Below are 12,438 nucleotides of genomic sequence, written 5' to 3'. Positions count from 1 at the left end.
CCAATGTGATAATGTTAAGAGGAGGGGCCTTTAAGAGTTGATTAAGCCATGAGGGCAGAGGTCTCATGGATGCGATTAGGTCCCTTATAAAAGGGCTTAAGGGAGTGAGTTTACTCTCTTTTGCTCCTCTTCCATGTGAAGAAACATTGTTTGTACCCCTATTTTGACCCCTCCCTCCCTTCTGCCATGTGAGAAGACACAGATGGTGTCATCTATGAGGAAGAGGCCTTCACCAGACACTGAACCTATTGGTATCTTGATCTGGTACTTCCCAGCTTCCAGAATTGTGAGAAATAAACTTCTGTTCTTTATAAATAAAAAAAATTCTATCATTCCTCCTACATATATTAGCTTGCATTACACAATAAAGAAGAGGTTTCTGATCCTTCTCCCTCCCTCTTTTAATAATCACATATATACATAATTATATATATAGAAGTTGACTATGAATTTTACTGATATAAAAGATGTATGTAGCATACCACTTTAAACAACTAAAATACATCATGTTCTTTATTGTAATGTTCATTTAGCCAATTAATTCTCAAATAATGCTTTCACTGATTCTTGCCAAATTCTTAAATCCTAAGCCAATGATGGTTGCAATACATCTATGATTTGATCACTTTTTCTGTTATTCACAATGTGACAGCTATGGAGTATACATGCTTTTAAAAATAAAAGTTTATTTCAAAATGATTAGAGATTCACAAAAGTAAAAAATTATACGCAGAGGTCCCATACACCCTTCACTTCTCCACCTCCACTGTTAACACCTTACATAGCCACAGGAGAATATAAAAACCAGGAAATTGACATTGTTACAATTCACAGAGCTTATTCAGATTTCATCAGTTATAGACACTCGTGTGTGTAATTTTATCATGTGTAGCTTCATGAAACTTCCGCCACCAAGATGCAAAACTGTTCCATCACCACAAATATGCCCTTGTTATTCCTTCATAGTCATACCTGTCCCCTTCTTGGCCCCCAGATAGTAACTCCTGGCAACCAGGAATGTGTGATCCATTCTATAATTTCATTACATCCCGGTTGTGATATAACCTTTCAAAACTGGCTTTTTTTAATCAACATAATTCTTGTAAGGCCTACCCAAGTTGTTGCATGTTTCTAATAGTTCATACCTGTTGATTACTGAATAGTATTCCACAATACCCGGGGTACCACAGTTGGTTTAACCATTCACCCATTGAAAGACATTTGGGTTGTTTTGAGTTTGGGGCTATCATGAATAAAGCTGCTATAAACATTCCTGCACAGGTTTTTGTGTGAACATAGTTTTCATATCTCTTAATAAACACTAAGAGTGTAATTGCTGGTTAGAATAGTACATATATTTGTTTGTTTTAAAAGAAACTGCCAAACTATTTTCTAAAATGGCTGTACCATTTTACATTCCCATGAGAACATGTGAATGATCTAGTTTCTCCTCATCCTTACCAATATTTGGTATTATCATTTTTTTTTTGGCCATGCTGATGGGTTTGTACTGATACTTTCTTATGGTTTTGGTTTGTATTTCCCTAATGACTAATGATATTGAGCATCTTTTCATGTGCTTAATTACCATCTGTATATTCTCTTTGGTGAGATGTCTATTCATGTATTTTGCCTGCTTTCAAATTGGATTGTTTAGCTTTTTTACTGTTGACTTTGGAGAATTCTAGACACTATTCTAGATACGTGCTTCTGTCAAATATGTGGTTTGCAATTTTTTCCCCCAGTCTGTAATTTGTCTTTTTGTCTTCTTAGCAGGGACTATTTATTTATTTATTTATTTATTTATTTATTTATTTTATTTATAGATGGAATCTTGCTCTGTCACCCAGGCTAGAGTACAGTGGCACAACCTCAGCTCACTGCAACCTCCATCTCCTGGGTTCAAGCGATTCTCTTGCCTCAGCCTCCCAAGCAGCTGGGATTACAGGTGACCGCCACAGTGCCTAGCTGATTTTTGTATTTTTAGTAGAGACAAGGTTTCACCACCTTGGCCAGGCTGGTCTCAAACTCCTGAAATCATGATCCACCTGCCTCAGCCTCCCAAAGTGGCATGAGCCACCGTGCCTGGCTAGCAGGGACTTTTACAGCAGAAGCTTTTAAGTTTGATGGGATCCAATTTATCAAATTTTCCTTTTATTTATCTTGCTTTTGGTGTCAGGTGCAAGAAATCTTCACCCTGTCTTAGGTCCCAAAGATTTTCATCTCTGATTTTTCCTAAACGTTTTATGTTTTCTATTTTAAATATAACACACTTTTAAGTTTATTCTGCATTATCAACATTCTTCACTTTCTCAAGTTTAGGCAATCAACCAGACAATATATCCAGGCCTAATGTGTAAATTTTGCCAATTCCTCTTGTGTAAATACTCACACTATAACCAATTTCTAGTCATCAACCTGATTTATCTCAAAGCAGAGTTGGGAAGAAATGTACACTAGCACACCATTATACAACATTTTCACAATAGAAATAAAATAGGCATATATAGCCTTGAGAGCATAGATAGTAGTAAAACGTGGTAAAATATTTAGAGAGTGATGTTTTGAGTATTTATTTCTTTTGTTTTTAATATAATTTATTTTAAAATTTATATAATTTATTTTATAGTAAATGTTGTTCCTTTTTATTGTTGAATAGTATTTCATTATATGGGTATACAACTTGAGAACTCATTTACTTGTTGAATAATTGGATATTTGGCTAATTGGGTTGTTTCTGTTTGGGAGATATTATGAATGGCATTACTATGGATGCTATTCTATAAGGCTTTGTGTAGGAATAAATTTTTTCCCTTGAATAAAAATAAAATTCAAAAAACATTACAATCAGTTCATATAAGCTTGTATTTATCCAGCAAACCACTGGGCAAATAGCTATGAGTGGAGTTGCTGGGTCGTAAGGTAGGTGACTATTCAATTTTGTAAGGAATTGTCAAAATATTTTCCAAAGAGGTTATATTATACTATATTAATTATATTATATTAAGATGGAGTCTCCCTCTGTCACCCAGGCTGGAGTGCAGTGGCAGAATCTTGGCTCATTGCAATCTCCACTTCCTGGGTTCAAGTTATTCTCCTACCTCAGCCTCCCAAGTAGCTGAGACTACAGGTTCATGCCAACATTCCCAGCTAAGTTTTGGATTTTTAGTAGAGACAGGGTTTCGCCATGTTGACCAGGCTGGTCTTGAACTCCTGACTAAGGTGATCCACCTGCCTTGGCCTCCCAAAGTGCTGGGATTATAGGCACGAGACACTATGCCTGGCTGTACCATTTTATATTCCCACCAAACAACATAAAAAAATTCTGCTTGTGTCATATACTCACCAACATTTAGTGTTTTTATGGGTTGAATTGTGTCAGTCTCCAACAATATGTTGACGTTCTGACCTCCAATAGCTCAAAATGTGACCTTATTAGGAAACAGTTCCATTGCAGATGTAATTAGATAAGATGAGGTCACTAGAGTGGGCCTAATCCAATATGACTTTGTCCTTATAAAAAGGGAAAATTTGGGCATAGAGACAGATAAACACATAGGGAAAATGACATGAACATGAAGCCAGAGATTAGGGTGATGTATTCACAAGCCAAGGAGTACCAAAGATTGCCAGCAAACCCCCAGAAGCCGGCATAAACTCCCTCACAGTCTCAGAAGGAACTGACCTTGCTGACACCTTGATCTCAGACTTCTAGACTCCAGAACTGTGAGACAATAAATGTCTGCTGTTTAACTCCAGATGTACTTGGTTTCTTCAAGCATTTGTTCAGCAAGATTAAAAATTAAAAATGTCATTCAGACAAGAAATAATGAGTGACCAGCAGTTTAGATGGTTTGCAAAGGACGTGAGATTTTGGGAAATGCCAGAAGAGGATCGAAAAGCCAAAATTTACAAGAGATTTCGAGCTATGTTTCATGACAAGAAGTTCAAGCTGAACTATGCTGTGGATAAAAGAGGGCGCCCCATTAACCATAGCACTACAGAGGATTTGAAAAGTTTTTATGACCTTTCAGATTCTTATTCCAATCTCTCTAATGAAGATAGCTAAGTGTTGAAACAAAAGAAAATAAAGAAGAAAAAAAAACCCAGACTAAAAAAGAAATAGATTTTAAAAATCTAGTTGAGGAGAAAAAGAAAGAAACCAAGAAAGCTAATCAAAAGTGTTCCGAAAATAAAACTGATTTAAATAATTCGAAGGAATCAAAAAAATTAAAACCTCATGTAAACCTAAGATAGAATCAAATATAAGTCCAAAGAAGGCTAGCAATGAATTTACACCAAAAAGTACAATTTCTGGTACTTTTTAATGGCGGCTATAGGAAGTTAATGCTGTGTTGTTCATCTTTTTAATTTTTCTATTCTATTGTGTATAGCTGTATCTTATTGCACTTTTAATTTGTATTTCCCTAATGATTGATGATGATAAGACCTTTGTCAGGTGCTTATTAATGATTCATACATCTTCCTTTATGAAATACCTATTCAAGTATTTTGCCCAGTTTTCAATAGAGTATGTGTCCTTCTACTATTTGAGGTACAGGAGTTCTTAATGTATGTTCTGAATACGAGTCTCTGTAAATATTTTCTTCCAGTCTGTGGCTTGCTTTTCTTTTTCTTAGTGGTGGCCTTAGATGAGCAAACATTTTTAATTCTGATGAAGTGAGGAGAATTCGTTGCCCTACATAACAAAAGTGCAGGGGTAGAACTTTTTTTTTACTTTGTTGCTTTCTTCAACATCTAGATAAAAGTTTAGCCCCTCTAGTAAGTTCTTACTTTCCTATCCTGCTCTACTTTATTTATTTCTTTCAGGGGTCTCAGCACTATTTTTACTGTGTGTCTTACTTAGTCTGTTTGTGCTGCTGTAACAAACACCAGAGACTGGGTAATTTATAAATAACAAAAATAAATTTCCTCACAGTTCTAGAGGCTGGGAATCTAAGATCAAGGCACCAGTAGGATTGGTTTCTGATGAGGGCCTGGTCTCTTTATTCAGCATGGTGCCTTGTTGCTATGTCCTCTGGAAGAAACAAGCACTGTGTCCTCACATGATGGAAGGCAGAAGGGCAGAAAGGGCTTTAAGCCTCTTTATAATAGCACCTAATCACATTCATGGGGGCAAAACTCTCATGACTCAATCACTTCCCCAAAGGCCCCACCTCTCAATACTGTCACAATGGGCCTTAGGTTTCAACATATTAATGTTGAAGGGGACACAGACATTCCAACCATAGTACCATGTTATCTGATATTTTCAAACTCCTTTTGTGATTTTATTTATTCTAATTTTGATATCTTGGTTCCTGGTGGCAATGATATTTTGAGCTATGGAATCTAAAGTGGTGGAGGAAAAAAAAAAAGCACTTTTGTGCATGTAGGAGTGAAGGCAGGGACAAAAAGAGAGAGGCGGAATGTAAGAAAAACTTGGACTTTTGAAGAAGAAAGCCTTGACTTCAAATCCTCTTCCTCTATAATTATTGATTTTGAGCAGTCATTGAAATGTCTTGATCTCAGAATTGTCCCATGTAAGATATGCATGATAATTCTCAACTAATAAAGTTGCTAAAATTGCATAAGGTGCCTAGGAAGAACACCAAGTACATTGCTGGCACACAGTAGGCACTTGCAACAAGGATGTATTACTATTTTTGCTGTCATAAAGTTACTGAACCATGGAAGATTCATAGATGGCTGGAACTATTAAGTTTGAAAGGCATGGGTCATTTACTGAGCAAATCAAATTACCCTACCATCCTTAGCCACCTTCACTTCCCCTGACCCAATCATCTTCCTTCCTCTTCAATCAGTGATGTGCTGGTGAATGTTTAACAACTGGTTTTCCAGGGAAGAAAAGTTTTCATTTGTAACATTTGCCAATTTCCATAAATACCTCCATTACGGTTGATTTCAAACTACCAATGTGATGTCACTGAATGCAGCATCAGGAAGAGATGCACACAGTCTGGTCGTCCAAGTACATGTGTGGCTCCAGCACTCCCCTGTCTTCAACTCAACTCGGAGAGGTCACTGTTTTGTTTTAATCATGTAGGTCTCTTCCATTCATTTGACTTCTCAATTCTGTAATCAGATTACCAATTTAAATAAAATTTAATTATGCTTCACATGTGTACCACCCTACTACACCTCTAGCATCACCACTCAAAATCATTAAGTAGCTTTATTGCAAGGATCTACATAATTTGGCCTTTTCTAACTGTTCAGAATCATGTCAGACACACTATTCTTTTTCCAAACCCCCAACTTTCATTCCAGTTATCTTTTCTGCTTCTCTTTTGGGTCTCAGCTTAATCAATTCTATAGGAAAGTCTTCCTGAGCTTTTGTCCAACTCCAGTACACAGAATATTTCTCTGTTATATTCTTTCACACAACCAGGTTTCTTTCTCAAAGTACTTTCCCATCACTCAATCTTAAGAGTAATTATTGGGTTAATATCTATTGTTCCACAGCATGTAAAATCTGCTGCATCCGGGACTGCACCTCTATTTTCTCTAGTACTAGAACCATCTTTGGGAAAGAATAGGTTCTTAATAAAAAGTTTTTGATTCAATGCATTTATGAATAAAGTCATTTATTTACATCTATTATATCTAGTTGTTTGTATTAGTCCATTCTCATGCTGCTAATAAAGACGTATCTGAGACTGGGTAATTTATAAAGGAAAGAGGTTTAATTGACCCACAGTTCAGCATGGCTGGAGAGGCTTCAGGAAACTTACAATCATGGCATAAAGGGAAGCAAATACATGGTGGCAGGAAGGAGAAGTGCAGAGTGAAGCACGGTGGGGAAAGTCCATTATAAAACCATCAGATCTCGTGAGAATGCACTCGCTATCACAAGAACAGCATAGAGGTAACCACCACCATGATTAAATTACCTCCCATTGGGTCCTTCCATGACACATGGTTATTATGGGAACTACAGTTCAAGATGAGATTTGAGTGGGGACACAGCCAAACCATATTATTGTTCAATATGCATGTCAATTTTACCTAGCATGTATTGGATGCCTACTGTATGCCAGTCCTGTGTTAGGCATTTAAAAGCGTTATTTGTAATTCAACAAAATATACAATATTCAATTTTTAAATTTATTTATTTGAGAAACTGTTTTTTAGTGTCTACAATGTATAAGATTTTGCATTAGGGGCTTAGACTATGGGCTACTTGGTACAATATTGAACCTAAAATCCTTCGAGCAACAAAATGAACTATAATTTATTTAATATGTTTTAAATAGCTCTAAGAAGAACTCCACACCTATAAAATGGTGAAAATCAGTGATGTTTTTAAAATGTGTGGCCTCAATTCACCCACTAATTTACTACTAGTTTCAAAGGAAGAAAGAAACTAATTTTTTTCCCTTGTTCTAAAGGATTTGGGTCATTGAAAAAAGGTATCTTGTTGATTCATGAAAAAAGTGATTTGTTCAGTTTAGCAAAGATATTTTCAAATTTTATGGTAACTCTGATGACAGATGGTCAGAAAAACAAAAAAGATGAACATGTAGAGTTTAATGGAAGGAATTGAAATTACTGAGTTGGAAAGGGTTTGTATTTAGTGCCAAATGTAGCACAGAAGCAAATGCATCAGTGCAAGGACACATTTATCAACTTAACACATATCCATTGTGTGGCTAAATCCCACTTGACTGTAGTGAGCTTCTGCACTCAGTTGAATTGGCTGGAATCTCTTTATTTGTTTATTTTTGGATGTGAAAATCTGTGCCCAGCGCTCAAAAGTTCCTCTTGGTATACCAACCATATCAATTACCAAGCAAAAACAAAGGACAAAGGAAATAAGATAGTAATGACAAAAGCCTTAGATCCTTTTTCTCTAAGGTGGTGTTTCCAATCAATATGGCAGAACTAAGAATGACTATAGAGGTCAGCCATCTGGCCAACACTTTACCCTCAGAGGACATTTTCTGACTTTCCTTTTCCTTAAGTTCATACAAGCAAGGGGACAGGTGAAATAAATCATACTTCATACTCTCTTTTTCATAATATTTTTATACAGACGAAGTCAGATTAACAGAAACATTCATTGAGGGAAAATCATTCAAATAAAGTAGATAGCATGTTTGTAACAAGCTAGACACTATTTTACCATGTGAGTGTGTTGCTATTTTAGCCTATACACCCTGACAACACTTATATACCATAGCCAAGTTAGTGAGGTGACATATTAAGTAAAAATGGAAATAAACTGACTGTAGCCTTATTAAAAACCAAAATATGTTAAAACTCTTGTGTCTTCAGTCATTTTCAGTGAAACAAAAACAATAAACTCATCCCAGAGGACCTAAGTGTGATCACTAGATATAATACAAAAATGTAGATATGTAAGGTATGAAGGTGAGTAATATCAGAGAGAGACTTAGGTTATTCTTGCTTAGCTCCTAGTAAATTTATTTACTTAACTCTATAAACCAAGGTCAAGAGCTATGAACTTTATAGAATTCCTTACTAGATGTTGGTATTGTTCACTCATATGCTAGAGAGGATTAAAAGGCTTAAGCTAAATAAAGTGTCTGTGGAAAATTCTGTCACCTTCAGGACTGCACAGGGACTGCAGTGGATGAGTAGATGTTGGTCTTTGATTTTTCTTTTCTTCTTTTTTACTCTCTCTTTTCAACTCCATGGTTGGAACTCACAGTACAGGCTATCCTATTTTTAAAAAAGGAATTTTTAGTGCTCTCAAGATATTAAACCTAATATCTTAACACATTCCATTTGAAATTTTTGTCTCCTTTTTAAAAGACTGTAATCCTGGACTCAGTGGGTCAAAATTCTAGACAAAGAGCAGATAGGTCTAACATATGACATTTCCATTATGGCAACTTACATGTACATTAACACGTTATAGAGAAACCTACTGAGAATATTCTAAGGTTATTTGCAGTTTTCTTTTTTTTTTTTTAAACTTTTCCTGGCCTTTGACCCAGGTAATCAGTTAATTATGGGCTATGATTTTTAGTGCAGATTCCCAAGCCTGTGGCATAATGCTATTTCAGGAGTTTAGGAAGAATGACTTGAAACAGGAAACAATAATTTCCAGTTGTCATTAAAAAACTGATGTGTTCTGCCTATTATTCACCAACAATCCCTACCATTTAATTTTTTTTACCCTTTATTAAGGAAAAACTCAAACATATACAAATAAAAAGGGACAGTATAGAAAAACCATTATTTATTCATAACCCAGCTCCACTAATTATTTCTACCTTCTTATTTCATCTATATTCTTCAATCTACCTCCCACTTCCCCTCCAGATTATTATTATTTTTTGAATTTGTTTCCACAATTCCTTTGCATTTGTAGCTTGACTACAAGATACCACCTCTGAATGGTGTGGATGCATGCCTTCTACAAATAGAAATGTAAACATTCTTGTACATACAGAAGGTAAAGATGTGTCATTATCTAGCTTTAATAGACAATTAGTCTGGCAATGCAATTCCTGCCAAAGAGAAGAAATGTAGAAAACAATTTTGAAAACAAAGTCATCATTTCTTTCCATTGACTAGGTTTTAGCCAGCCTGATAGTCCTCCCTCTGTTAGGAACACAACCACTTTCTTCTTTGCAGAGCATATTTCTTGTGGTTCTAGTAGAGGCAGCCCTGCCCTGCCCAGGATTGAACATGTGATCCAGGCTGTTAGAAGAACTCCTCCATTCCTATAGTAATTAGACATGATTGGCACAGGACACGTGGGCCCGAGGGCAGAGGCTTGTATATTTCAGGAGATTTGGGAGATTGGGAGCTATGAGGTCTGTGTGAACCTGAAGCTAACAGTCATCTTATCAGGCAGAAAAAGCCTGAGAATGAAGCAATACAGAAGAAAAAGAGGTGGAGACAGGAAGGGAGACAAGAGACAGACAGAGAGAGAGAGAGAGAGAGAGAAACAGAGAGAGAGAAACAGAGAGAGAAACAGAGAGAGAGTACACCATTTGGACACTTGCATATACAGCTGTGCCTGAAGCACTCCTGAACTTTTCAGATGCGTGAACCAATAAATTTTCTTAAACTCTGCCTCTCCATTTAAAACAGAAATAATCTCAATATGGTAAATGTCTTCCAGCATTTTACTGGCCACCAGACATAGATACCACACTGTGAATTCATTCGCGTTCAGCTACCTGGAAACATGTTTCCTACCAGCACTAACTAGGGCACGTGCCCCATGTAGGGCCACATCCATGAGGAGATGGGATATCAAGATAGTGAGAATCAAGGTAGTGAGAATAGCATGTCCAAAACTGAAATCCTGACCTTTCCTTGCAATATATTTCTCCTTCTATATTTTCCATCCTATAAATGATGTCTCCATTCATCAGTTGCATAAACTGGAAACTTAAGACCTATTCTTGCTTCTCTCACTCCTTCGTATACCACCAGCAATCTATTACTATGTCTTGTCTGTTCTATCTTCAAAGCACAGCTCAACTCCATCCACTTCTCTGCATATCTGCTGGCTCCACCATACCCAAGCTACATCAACACACATGCACTAAATCAACAGCAGCCTTGATCTCTGTGCTCTATTTCTGTTCCTCTGTAATCCATACTCTACCCAGATTGTTTGCTAAAATACTAGATTCTATAACTCTCTGCCTTAAAACCCATTGGTGCCTCTTCATCCCACATAGAATAATTTTCAAACCTCTTAGAACAGCCTGCAAGGCCTGTACGACCGAGTCCCTGAATCTGTAGTAAACATTAACTGTAAAAAATACCTTGCTACAAAAGTATACAGATGAACTGTGAACCACACAGGTTGGACTGTGTGGGACTACTACTTATATACTGTCCCCAAGACAGCAAGATCAATCTCTCCTCTTCCTCCTCCTCCTCAGCCTACTCAATGTGAACATGAAGATGAAGACCCTTATGATTATCCACTTCCACTTAACAAATAGTAAATATCTTTTCCTTATTATGTTCTTAGTAGCATTGTCTTTCTTATTGCGCCTACTTTATTTTAAGAATACAGCACATCATTGACATCATTGATAGTAGCTGCTTCCTCTAAGTGGCCCATACCAGAAAAGGAAATAGACAGAATATTTCGTGCAATGACTTAACTTCCTTGTGTTAGACTTGGTATCCCTTCAAGATTTTTTAAAGAGGTGAATAGAGGGAGTAACTCTTTCTGGAAGTTGAACAAATGGCTCTATGCTTCCCCTGCTTGCTGGCTATACTAAGTTGCATTTAGAATTTGGTTCTAAGAATTGCCTTCTCTTTTTTTCCCCCCAATAGGTTGAGCTCTTTCCTTCTTGCCATTTTTTTAAAAAAACTAGACAAGGCCTTGCTATGTTGTCCAGGCTGGACTCGAACTCTTGGGCTCAAGCAATCCTCTCTCCTCAGCCTACCAAGTGACTGGGCTATAGGTGTGCACCACCACAACCAGATTTTCTGGTTATTTTTAAATTGGATAAAACTGTAGATGATTCAACCTCCCCTCTCTCAAAACACTCCTAACAAGTAAGCAGTCTTCCGGCTTCTGCCTGAGCTGGGGGATTGAGGGTAGGTCACTAACTCTCAGTAGCTCCAATGTAGGTACTCAAACCAGTCTGAGAGCCTTAACAATGGGTAGTGATCTCAGTATGTCTCTTGGGGCAACACACAGTCAAATCACTTCCTGACAAGTTTTCCCCTGTGAAAGATAAAGAGCCCTAAAAAAATACAGTAAAGAATGCATATAACATACAAAATATGTATTAATTTACTGTTTATGTTATAAATGAATAGTAAATATATTTTCTCTTCCTTAAGATTTTCTTAATAACATTTTCTTTTTTTTCTTGCTTGATTATAAAAAACAATATATATACATATAACATACAAAATATATGTTTATCAACTGTTTATGTTATTAATAAGGCTTCAAGTCAATGATAGGCTATAGTAGTGAATTTTGGGGGTGAAAAAAGTTATACACAGATTTTTGACTGTGTGGTGGTAAGTGCCCCTAACCCTCATATTATTCAAGAGTCAACTGTATATATTTAGAAGCTTTAAACAATAAAAACTATTGTTAATTATTTAGGAGAATATTGTTAAATATGTGGAAGCCTAAACAAATTTTTGTTGTGAATTTCTATAATTAATCTATTGTAATAATTTAATGACCTTTATGTCAGGTTTCACTGGAGGCAGTTTCATCACCTTGCATTCTATGGCTGCTAATATCTCCTTGAGTCCATAGAAGCAACTTGGGTCCACACGTGGGACCAAAGGCAAAGTACTCCATCTTCCTGATGAACCAAGCAAGACATGAAAAACCCAAGCCATTCTGACAAGTTTTGAAATCAGGAATAGAACTATTGATTAAAACTGTGATAAATTCAAATACATGTTTAGTTTGAAAACCTTGCTAATTCAAATACATAAATTAAC

The 12,438-nt window shown here is 36.4% G+C and overlaps 1 long non-coding RNA gene across 4 annotated transcripts in view; it reads right to left on the bottom strand.

Moving 5' to 3' along the window:
- The window catches only part of LOC105483592 (uncharacterized), an 80,451-nt gene that overhangs the window by 54,790 nt on the left and 13,223 nt on the right, over nucleotides 1–12,438 (bottom strand). For 2 of the 4 annotated variants that reach the window (XR_011606949.1, XR_011606950.1), the window contains exons 4-6: nucleotides 12,172–12,296; nucleotides 8,590–8,706; nucleotides 5,909–6,096 (exon numbers count right to left, since the gene is read on the bottom strand). This is a non-coding gene — a long non-coding RNA (uncharacterized lncRNA). Of the gene's footprint in view, nucleotides 1–4,335; nucleotides 6,097–8,589; nucleotides 8,707–12,171; nucleotides 12,297–12,438 lie in introns of those variants that run through there. The other 2 variants (XR_988425.2, XR_988427.2) reach the window with 2 other exon arrangements.

Source organism: Macaca nemestrina, chromosome 8 (genome assembly GCF_043159975.1).
Source record: "Macaca nemestrina isolate mMacNem1 chromosome 8, mMacNem.hap1, whole genome shotgun sequence".
In the NCBI taxonomy this organism is placed as follows: domain Eukaryota; kingdom Metazoa; phylum Chordata; class Mammalia; order Primates; family Cercopithecidae; genus Macaca; species Macaca nemestrina.
Note: the sequence above shows the minus strand (reverse complement) of the source record. Positions and strands in the feature narration are given on the sequence as shown.